Source organism: Bos indicus x Bos taurus, chromosome 7 (assembly GCF_003369695.1).
Source record: "Bos indicus x Bos taurus breed Angus x Brahman F1 hybrid chromosome 7, Bos_hybrid_MaternalHap_v2.0, whole genome shotgun sequence".
Lineage (NCBI taxonomy): Eukaryota > Metazoa > Chordata > Mammalia > Artiodactyla > Bovidae > Bos > Bos indicus x Bos taurus.
This window is the reverse complement of record NC_040082.1, coordinates 10,858,659-10,870,767: the sequence shown is the minus strand read 5'-3', so window position 1 is coordinate 10,870,767 and position 12,109 is coordinate 10,858,659. Positions and strand designations below refer to the sequence as shown.

The 12,109-nt window shown below is 37.6% G+C and overlaps 1 long non-coding RNA gene across 2 annotated transcripts in view; it reads right to left on the bottom strand.

Annotated features, from left to right (window-relative positions):
• The window catches only part of LOC113894970, a 197,488-nt gene extending 185,480 nt beyond the window's left edge, over positions 1-12,008 (bottom strand). For both annotated transcript variants that reach the window (XR_003511720.1, XR_003511721.1), the window contains exon 1: positions 11,845-12,008. This is a non-coding gene — a long non-coding RNA (uncharacterized LOC113894970). The remainder of the gene's footprint in view (positions 1-11,844) is intronic.
• Between the last annotated feature and the right edge of the window lie 101 nt (positions 12,009-12,109).

Here is a 12,109-nt window from a genome sequence, read left to right as displayed (position 1 = left end):
CCTTTCTCAGTATGCCTATGCTGACTGCTGAAGGTGATCATGAGTATAGATAACCTTATTAGATATCTAAGAATAATTAATAATTAATAATCAATTACTAGCATATCCTTATTAGCATAATAGGGTTTCCTTATTAGCACTGTAGCAAAACATATAATAAATATATTTGATGATAATTTTTAAAGGAAAATTCTTATTTTCTTTACAGCAAATTTAGGTATTTACTCAATGTTTCTTATCATCCTGACACCTTGTCATCCTTTGAGATGAATATTATGGAGATGCTACATCATTTTCAGCTTTAAAGATGAGTTTATTGGATATAACAGGAAGAATCATTCACTGCTATGAATACTAACTATGCCAAAAGTGGTCTTCAGACCAGTTACAACTTTCATTATGGCTTAAATGATTTTTAATGGTATCTTACTCATAAAATCAAACTTTGTTGTGTGTATCCAATAGTTACAGTAAGTCCATTTATGACAAGGAAAAGATATTAATTTAATTTAAAAATTTTTTCCTAACAGAAGTTCTAATTTTTAAAAATCTGAACCCCTTACAGATGTAGGAAGTAAATCCATATTATCCAAATGTTTCCTGAGGGAAACTAGTGACAAACTAGTGACTAGCACTAGTGACAAACTAGAAAACACTGCATGGTACAAAAATGCCCCGTTTTAAAAATCAAGAGGTTTGAATTTCAGTCCTGCCTATGGTAATTTTTCCCACTAAAAATATTATACAACCTCTATAGACATCCCTTTTCTCTTCAACAAAATATAGGGATTACACTTAATTCTTTGTAAGTATGTAAGAACTCTAAGGCTCTATAGATACATGAAAGTCTATTTAGTGTTTATTTTTTTCCTTCAAATAATGGAGTTTGGTTAACTCGAAGAATTTGCACTACATCTTTCCATCTTCTTTATTCCTCAGCAAGCTGTGATATATGAATAAAAGAAACATTATTACTACTATTCAAAGTAAGAAGCCTTACTTTTTAAATTCATTCTGTATATTCACCTATATTTACTCAACACCAACCACATGCAGGAACACTTGTTAAATCCCTAGGCAGATACACATTCTTGTCCTCGTACAGTTTACACCGAAGTTTTATACTGCCTATCAATGAGTTCTACAGCTTACACATATGTTTTATTTGGTATGCAGTGCTGGCTGAATACTGTTTGTTATTTAGATATTTTTATTTATTTTCTTCACTAATGGAAAAGTGATATCATTAAATATATGAATTTCTGGTTTACTTTGAGAAATCAATTTATGCCTTCTAATCTTATATAATAAAAACTGACTAAAAACAAGTAACAACATCTGCTTTTAGACAGCACCATCATTCTCTGGTTGATTATATAAGCATCTACCTATCCAACCCCAGCCTCATTTAGTTTTAATCCCTGGCCTACAAACATAAAAGTAATTAGGAAAATATCTCACTGAGAGAAGCCATACTGAGCTAAATATGCTATGAGAGCTTCATGTTACTGTTACGATAGTCAATTATATACCTAACAAATGAATCTGTCAGGAGACAGGTATAAAGGAGGGGATAAAGAAAAAGCACAAACAGTTGATAAACTTGTGAGAGTCAAGGATATAAGACAATTTGATCATTTAGTTTATAAGACATTTGGCAGCATATGAATTAATTTTTGTGTTAGGCTATTTATAAATTCAGTCCAGGGAAATTCTATGCAGGCACATTTCAAATATTAACAATACTGGGGTAAATTCTGGCCGTTTCTTCATTTTTGAATTCTACCAAAGTGTTTAAATATAAATAAATGCCTTCAGGACAAACTTAAAGAACTGATAGCAAAGAAGGAAGAACTCTAAAGAGAATAGTAATATTTAGCTGAATGAAAGGAGGAGACAAAGAGAAGGGGATGATGTACATAGAAAGAGTTGTTGTTGTTATTGTTTAGTCACTAAGTCATGTCCAACTCTTTGCAAACCTATGGACTGTACCCTGCCAGACTCCTCGGTCCATGGGATTTCCCAGGCAAGGGTACTGGAGTGGATTGCCATTTCCTTCTCCAACAGATCTCCCCTACCCAGGGATCAAACCTGCATCTTCTGCAATGGCAGGCAGATTCTTTACCTCTGAGCCACATAGGGAGAAAAAGAATATAAAAATCATGCAAGACAATAAATGATACTGTAAGTGCTGCAGTAGTAAACAATCCACCTGCCAATGCAGGAAATACAAGAGAAGCAGAAGATGCCTGCAATGAGGAAGATCCCTGGGTTCGATCCCGGGGTCGGAAAGACCCCTTGGAGAAGGAAATGGCAACCCATTCCAGTATTCTTGCCTAAAAAATTCCATGGACAGTGGAGCCTCGCGGCAGGGCTGCAGCTGGACAGGACTGAGCATGCACACATTGTACTAGCACTACATGGCAATTTGTTTTGCTATCAGCTAAAAATATTCAGGAAAATAAAATAATTTTAGTTTAGAAGGTAGTATTATTCTAAAAAGGTATGTAAATACTTCTTGTGTTTGGCTGCATCTTTTTGTTTTCCTACAATTTTTAAACTCCATTTACTATTAAAAAATCAAAAACTTTTGAAACAACCTAATGATCCACCAATGAGGACTTGATTAAAATAATGTGCTTATTATGGAAAACTTCCACAGGTTCTTTGCTAGCTCAGACAGTAAAGAATCTGCCTGCAATGCAGGAGACCCAGATTTGATTCCCGGGTCAGGAAGAAACCCCTGGAGAAGGGAATGGCTACCCACTCCAGCATTCTTGACTGGAGAAATCCATAGACAGAGGAGCCTGGCGGACTACAGTCCATCAGTTCGTACAGAGTCGGACACGACTGAGCAACTTTCACTTCACTTCACTATGGAAAACTTTGTAGTAATAAAACCACAGCTGACCTATCTTTCACTTTGTGAGCCTAAGGCTCACAGTACACATAGGAATCCATGAAAATATGTTAATTTAAATTTCAAGAAATAACAGTAATAAATAATAATCATTCCAGCTTTGATTATATTCATCTTTATACCAACACATAGTTGGTACCAACACGAAGTCATAAAATAGAACTTTATTATTATTGCTATTATTATTATCGTTACTATTATTCATGAAGAAAGGGACCAAAGAAGGCAAAAAAGCCTACAGCTCACAAAAAATTCACAGTTCAGAAGTGAATAAAACATTATGACAAATTTCATATAATATACTGATATGGAATGATCACTAAGGTATTTTAAAAAATAATACCAACCAAAAACAAAGTACCAGACTGCATGTAAAGAACACTACCATCTTGTTTGTGTTAAAAATGACACTTTTATATAACTTATATACATATGTTTATCTCTGGAAGCTGCATGAAAAACAAGATATTTTTAGGCTTTGAAAGAGGAGCTGTTTATTTGGTGAGTAGGGATGGAAGACAGTTTTCCGGTAAATATCTTTTTATACATTTTGAATTTTGAACCATATAAACTTACTATGCTCAAATATTTTTAAATATTCAAAAATTTTAGCCATTTTTAATATATAAAGTTTCAGCTATTCACAGAAAATGTTTATTAATAAAAACTAGGTTTTCATCATATGGAAGCAATGGATCATTAGGAAGCATTTTTCTCTCATGAATGGCATTAAGTATATCTTTCCAAATTAAAGAGCCACTTTAAAATACAACTATGGCTATCCAGATATCATACGCTCTTTCTGGAATGAAACAAACAAGTATAGTGTCTCCAGCAAATTCCAAGTTGGGTTCTAGCTCTATCAAAGAATGGCAAGATCTGTTCACAAAGGTTTACATATTTAATGGCCTTGGTGGATCTGGTTTCTTTTATGAGGTGCCCATCCTGTTTCTCATCTTTAAGACATAAACTGCATTCCCTCCTCTGACCTGCTAATATCAACCACCAAAGACTATATTGCACCAAAGAGGCCCTAGGGAAGAGTTGCGGACATATCGCTTACAGATTACAAACGTCATGACCCTTTCATTCCAGTGACCGTTCGTGCCTCAGTAAATTCCCACTGCCCCATAAGTGCAGTTTTTTACCCACTTGGTAACACTCATGCTAAGGAAGATTCTGCTGTGCAGTAGGCATATAAAACCAGTCAAAACTGCTTTATTTCACACAATAATCTCATTCCTTCTTCCCCTCAAAACGGATACTGACTTTTGCTTTTAGGTTCACTGCCAATACACTATCCCTCACCTCAGGAATACTAAATTGCTGCATAGGATGAAATGTGAACTAGTATAACCCTCCTCTCTGAGGCCCAACCATCTCCCAAGTGATGATGCAAACCATGGGAGACAAAGGTATTCTAGCCCTACTTCACAGTGGCTCTGGTCTCAAACATCACCCTCCTGTGTTCCTACCTGTATTGACCACAGTACTGGGTTTACTTTCTACAGCTATTAATATTATTCATTGGGTTGGGTGATCAGCTACAGTCAGTGAAATCATTCATCAGTTAGTACTGCCTCAGCTCTATCCACTTCAGCTTTTTAAACAAGTGACACAAGAAAATATTTTTTTAATCTTCAAGGCAGAGAAACTCTGTATACCCAATACCCTAAAATGAGAGCATCAACACACATTCCCTTAAGAAATAATTCATGGGCAAAGATGCATAAAATATTTAATCAAAATAATACACTAGTGGTATTTTTAATAAATACAGATATGCAGATGATACCACTCTAATGGCAGAAAGTGAAAAGGAACTCAAGAGAAAAATCTGGGAGATAGTGAAGGACAGGGGAACCTGGCATACTGCAGTCCATGGGGTCCTCTCACAAAGAGTCAGACACGACAAATGTTATTACAATAACAAATGTTATTACATCATTAGTAATAACAGTGTTCTAGCTATAGGGAAATTGTCCAATATAGTAAATACATAAAAGAAATTAAAATTCATGTTTACAGATACCTTTGTGACAAATAAAATATCATTTATGACATAAATATAAAAATAGAATATAAATTACATATAGTCTATTGTTCTGATTGGGCTTCCCAGGTGGCTCAGTGGTAAAGAAACCAGCTACCAATAGAGGAGACACAGGTTTGATCCCTGGGTTAGGAAGATCCCCTGGAATAGGAAATGGCAACATGCTCCAGTATTCTTGCCTGGAAAACTCCATGGACAGATAAGCCTGGCAGGCTACAGTCCATAGGGTAGAAAAGGGTCTGAGCAACTGAGCATGCAAGCATTGTTCTAAATATATAAGCAAAGATTGAAGGCAGGAGAAGGGGACAACAGAGGATGAGATGGTTGGATGACATCACCGACTTGATGGATATGAGTTTGAGCAAGTTCCAGGAGTTGGTGATGAACAGGGAAGCCTGGCATGCTGCAGTCCATGGGGGTCACAAAGAGTTGGACATGACTGAGCGATTGAACTGAACTGAATACATATATACACACAGGCACATATACAATCCTGGGATATTGAAATGACACTCTTAGGGTGGTACAATTATTTTGTCTTGATAAGTTTCTAAACCTCAGTGGTATCAATGTATCACATTTATTATTTTTAAAAAATGCAATTTTCATGATCTACTGTAAGAAATAAATGACAAAGGTATATTTTTATTTGGTGCTATTTATATTATCTTTTATAGATATAACTTCTATTTATTATTTTTTGCTGGCTGCGCTAAGAATATTTCTCTGTATTATAATTGTTACAATGCCTATTTAGCAACAATATTGGGTCACTTCAATTTTCACTCCTACCCTTAGTAGTTACTACTTCATAAACCCTCTTTCACACTTAACATTTCGCACCTCATACTTAACAAATGCAATAGCCTTAGGAGAGCACGATTCTATTTATAAACATCCCACTTCTAACCTTTAGGAGCTTCCTACCTCATGAATCCCTTTTCACACCTGACATTTCAAACTTCACATGTCACATATCATATTGCACAAATGGGAAGGAGTCTATTTCCATTTACTTCACCTCCCTTGTCTTTTACCTTTAAGTTCTATTGCCATGTTTTTACATGCACATACATCATAAACATGGCCTTACACAAAGCACTGCATTCAAGAAAATTAGGGAGAAATAAAAATAGGTTTTTGTATTTACACAATGATTTTCCATTTCTGCTTGCCATTCTCTACTTTCTGTAAATAAAATTTTCCATCTTGTACCACTTCCATTCAGCCTGAAAAACATCTGTGGTTTAGTCTGTTGGAAATGAGTTTCCTCAGATTTCACTTGCCTGAAAACATCTTTGACTTTTTTTTTTTTTTAAGAAGATAACTTAACTGGATATAGAATTCAAGGCTGATAACTTTTTAATTTCTTTTAGCACCCGAAAGATGCTACTGCTTCTGGTCTCCATTGTCTCAGATGAGAACTATGCCTTCATATGCGTTATTTTTCTTTGGTGTGTAATGCATCTTTTTCTTTGGCTCATTTCAAGATGTTCTAATTTGGACTCGATATTTGTGACTCTGTGTGACTCTGATATGCCTATATGTGCTATTCTTGGTATTTATCTTGCTTACTACTCTCTGATCTTCTTGGAACCATAAATCAAAGTTTTTTAATCATTTACCGAAATATTTTATTGCCTCATTATACTGCTTTTTCTTTTCGAGCTCCAGTGCATATATACTAAACTGTATAATACTTTCATGTAAGTTCCAAGTGTTTTGTTCTTTTCTTGAATCTTTCTATATCTCCTTTTTAGAGACTGTATAATTTCTGTTTATCTATTTGCAAGTCCCTGTAAATTGTGTGCTGTGTACTCAGTCATGTTTGACTCTGTGACTCCATGGACTTCAGCCTGCCAGGCTCCTCTGTTTATGGGATTTTCCAGGCAAGAATATTGGAATGGATTGCCATTTCCTACTCTAGAGAATCTTCCCAACCCGTGCTGGGAAGGGATCAAACCTGCGTCTCTTTTGTCTGCTTCATTGGCAGGCAGATTTTTCACCACTAGCGCTACTGGGAAGCCCCTTAGTAAACTGGTGAGATCCGATCTCAAACTCTTTCTCCTCTAAGAATCTTGTTAGAGCTTAGTTTCTAAGCTTTGTTAAAGTGAGTATAAAGAGGGCCTTTCTCTGGGTGTGGTCTTTATCATAAAGCAGTGATTCCATTTGATTTCCACTATGTTAGGAGGTGTTAAAGAGATCTATTCAGTATGTCTAGGCCCTAATTCCAAAGTCCCCAGCACTGTTTAATATCTAATGTGTCTGCTCTGCTCCCACCTCTGTAACAGCAAGTTTCTTATTAACTTCGTGTGGCCACGTCTGGTAGTACTATCCAGCTTTCAGTCAAGGATGTGTGGGGAACCTCTATATGAACTTCATGACCTCCACAGACTTTTTTCTTAACGCCCTGGCCCACAGACCCCAACCATTAAAAGCCTAGAACTCTGATCTCTGCCTCTTCAGATAAGAGAGACTTCCATATTCTGACTGAACTCCAGGTTCATGCACTATAGCTGGGAAATTTTCCACAGGCAGAGCTCCAGAGATACTCACCTCGTTTCTTTCCTCTCAGGAACCACAGCCCATTTACACAGTTGGTGTTTGTTTGTGTGTTTTAGATATTTAACCTTAACATTTATTCAGATTCCTACTTGTTTATGCAGTGCCTAGTCCGACAACACTGTTCCTTCTCATCTTGAATTACTGTTCTTTAGTGGTCCTCTGAAATTCCAACTCTTCCTTCACCTTCAAGATTTTTAGTGCATTCTCTCCACTTGTGATCAGTTCATAGTCCCTTTTCCTGACTATTGAGCTTTTTCCTTTTGGACCTCAGGGTATACACAATCCACCTGATGTGGCAGTATCCTGCCATTTAAAAGTATAAGAGACTCCTTCTATCAGATGTCACTATGAATGACCATTACAGTTGAGACAACCTCCTACATTCCCTCTTCCTTAATGGGCAAGCAAGGAAATTTTGCCACCAGAGAACACTTATTTGAGCCTTGTTCTCTACTGCTGCTGCTACTGCTGCTAAGTTGCTTCAGTTGTGTCTGACTCTGTGTGACCCCATAGACGGCAGCCCACCAGGCTCTGCCGTCCCTGGGACTCTCCAGGCAAGAACACTGGCGTGGGTTGCCATTGCCTTCTCCAATGCGTGAAAGTGAAGTCGCTCAGTCGTGTCCGACTCTTAGAGACCCCATGGACTGCAGCCTACCAGGCTCCTCCATCCATGGGATTTTCCAGGCACGAGTACTGGAATGGGGTTCCATTGACGGAGCTAAAATTGATATGCCTATCAATATAAATGGCTCAGACAGTAAAGAATCTGCCTGCAATGTGGGAGACCTGGGTTCAATCCCTGGGTTGGAAACGGCAACCCACTCCAGTATTCTTGCCTGAAGAAATCCATGGACAGAGAAATCTGGGAGACTGCAGTCCATGGGGTTGCAACAAGTCAGACACGACTGAGCGACTTTCACATACACACATCAATATAAATGAAATCCCTATCAATATGAGTTGTCTTCTTTTTCCTTACTAACATAAATTTCTATAGGGAGTAGAATATGCCCATTTTAATACCAAAATTCTCAGATTACCAGAAGCTAGAAGAAGCCATGTGACATCTCTCTCTCCAATGAGATATGTGTCAAGGCCATCAGGTAGGACTTTGGGTAACCAGTAACTGTTTAAAAAGAAAAAATACATACATGGCTGCTCATTTCTCTTTATGCCTATCCTCCATCCCCTTTCTACTTATCCATAAGGCCAACTTAAATTTGTAACTCTCACCTTAACCAAAAACATGTGAAAAATAAATGCTTATTTGCTGTATGCCACTGATGTATTTTTCAATAGTGGTTACGCAGCATTATTCTAACAATAGCTGATTGAGACAATAAGCTAGACTCAAATCATGGAAGCCTACAACTAGGAGAAGACAAATGTAAGAGGGAATACTGACCTCTGCGGCTATAGTGCCTGAGTTTATTGCCCAGCTCTATTGCCTTTACTCACGCTGATTTTCACCAACTTGATTATCCTTTATTGTGGTTTCTTAATTGTAAATTAGGAACAATAATGGCAGAATTGTTTAGCATTTCATAACATGAGATCTGGTACACAACATATACTTAATTAATATGCAATATTATTATTCAATATGTGACCAGGGAGGGACAATTAGATTTTACTTAATAGGCCAGTGGTATTTTACACACTTCCATGGAAGACTCCTGTTCTGTCAGCTGGGGTGTTCCCTGATAAATCAGAATAATAGGGGTCTTTTCCTAGTATGCAGGTTAATTTAAGTAAGTATAACTTTTCTTCTCTTTTATGTTTTTAAATCTCTCCTGATTGATACAACTTGTTTGCAAGACAAAAACATGTAAATGAACATGTAGCATTATTATTAACAGAAAAAATTCAAAAACACCAATTAGTTGGGCATTCTGTCTTTTAAATAGGCATGTGTGCCCCAAATTGTCATTTTATATTATACAAGCAAAATACAATATTTTCTCCCAGGAAACTGGTTCCTAGTTCCTGCGATGGAATTAAAAATGTTTCATGACAGTTTACAAATAATACAGTATTATGCAAAAATCACAATAATTTCCAGCTTCTCTGCCTGCTTAAGATCTCAAGCAATTTAAAAATAATTCTTTGTCAGAAGCAGGGAACAGAAAAGAGCTGATTAACGACAGAGACATTAGGGAAATGGGGAAAAGTTGACAACATTTGGATATAGGTGGTGAGGGAATGGAGAGATTCTTAAATGTTAGTGCAAATAAAACTTACCCTGAGAGATTAGTAAAAATGCATACAGAATCCATGTTCCCAATCCCCAAAATTCTGGCTCAGAATTTCTAGAATAGTGACCTAGAACCAACATTTTTAACAAATTCCATTTCTGATTCTGATTCAAGTAGCTAGCTGAAGAAACACTAGAATGATTAGAATGATTAGAATGCTCTAATCACTTGGAATCATTAGTTTAACTCTGCTATTTCAGAATTATTTAGTACATTGCCATAACCAGTAAGCATGTTGCAGGTGGAAAGCTAAGGAGAAATGATGACTCCAAGATTTTACATCTGAACACCTGAGTAAAGAATAATGCCATTAATCAAGATGAGGAACACAATGGTAAAACGAGATATTGTAAGGAAGGAAAGATGGTGCTTTTGTTTTGGTTTTTGGTGTGCTGAATATTGGATTTTTTTGAGGAGTGGAAAGGAGTAGCATTAAATACTAACCTTCTTCCATGTAAGGCTCTGAATAAGATTGTGGATAAGGGAAAGAAGAAACCCAAGGAGCCACTTCATTATTGATAAATATCCAGGTTGGAAACTAAAATTAGTGTGTGTCACCAATGGTCTTTCTCACACTGGAACCCAGCATTAAGATGCCTAGTCCCGGCAATTCTACATGGGTTTGCATGAGTCTATTACCCACAAGCAGCTAGAAGAGACTATACTGACCATCTTACCTACAATAGTCCTTTACACAATTTTTACTATAGACTCTGTGCTTGTCATTTTTAACATCATGCACTTCAAAATAAGAATGAATGTGACGATTGTGTTATTTCCATTTGACCCTAAGGGCTATGAGAGCAAGGATGATATCTTGTTTACTGTTCAATACTCACAGTTCTGAAGGAGTTGAAAGTCTAAAAAAATTGTTGAATGAGGAAGTTTTTAAAAGAACAGATACTAATTTCAATTTCTGGTCTGTTGTTCTTGTTTATATCTGCTCACCCCAAAGTTCCACATTACTGATGTCAAAGTTAAACAGGCAGAGATTTATTCAAGACGATCACAACAGAAAAGGGGGGCCAGGACTCTGTCTGAACTCAACTCAACAGAAAGCTTAAGATATTTTAAGAGTAGGGAAACTCTTAGGTCAGTTCTGTTTACCCAAAGGAAATTCCGACTCTTTTTGACCCCATGTACTGTAGCCCACCAGGCTCCTCTGTCCATGGAATTTTCCAGGCAAGGATACTTGGGTGGGTTGCCATGTCCTTCTTCAGGGGATTTTCCCAATGCAGGGGTTGAATCTGGGTCTCCTGCACTGCAGGCGGATGCTTTACCATCTGAGCTACCAGGGAAGCCTTCACAAAGGAAAAGTAAAATTTCTCTAAGCTTCGTGATGGGAGGCAGTTTTACAACTTGAAACAAAGCGCCTGCCTAACTTAGGCTTCTATGCTTCCAAGGAGACTGGGAGATACGGGTGCTGTCTCCTTTTCTGACATTTTAAAAGGATGACTCCTAGTTCCTTAAGAAAGACAGCCCTGGGTTGTAACACGGGGAAGAACTTTTAAAAAGATTTATATCCCCAAAATGCAGAGAATCAATTACCAGTTATCAATACCTGTACCAATTATTGGTACAGTTACCAGTTCTCTAATGTAATGCTCTAAGGAAAGAGAGGTCAAGGACTTAGAGGCAGGAAAAAAATACCTGTCTAATAAATGTGTATCTGGGCTGAGGGAAACGTCAAGGCTGTCTTTAATAAATGATTAGCTGTGTTTATGCAGTTTTGCACCAAAAAACTCAGAGTATGAGCTTCCAATCTTTCCCGGATTCTTCCTGCAAAGAGTTGCTGCACACTTGACACAACTCTGTTTCCTTTCTTTCTAGTGAGCCAACCGCCCTGTCTAGTAAAATGTGTACCTGAGCTGAGGTAAACGTCAAGGCGGTCTTTAATAAATGACTGGCTGTGTTTCTGCAGTTTTGCACCAACGAACTCAAATGATGAGCTTCCAATCTCTCCTGGTTTCTTCCTGCAAAGAGTTGCTGCACACCTGACACAATTGTTTACTTTCTAGTGACCTAACAACCCAGTCTAGCAAAATACGTACCTGAGCTGAGGGAAACGTCAAGGCGGTCTTTAATAAATAATTGGCTGTGTTTCTTCAATTTTGCACCAACGAACTCAAATTACGAGCTTCCACTCTCTCCCGGATTCTTCCTGCAAAACTTTGCTGCACAGTTGAGACAACTCTCTTCCGGTTTGCTTTCCTTGTAGGGAGCCAACCGCAGGCTCCTTCCCCTCGCCTTCCGGAAGTGCGCGGCGCGCAGACGGCCTCGCGCTCCTGACGTCACGGAACGCGCCAGCCCCGGAAG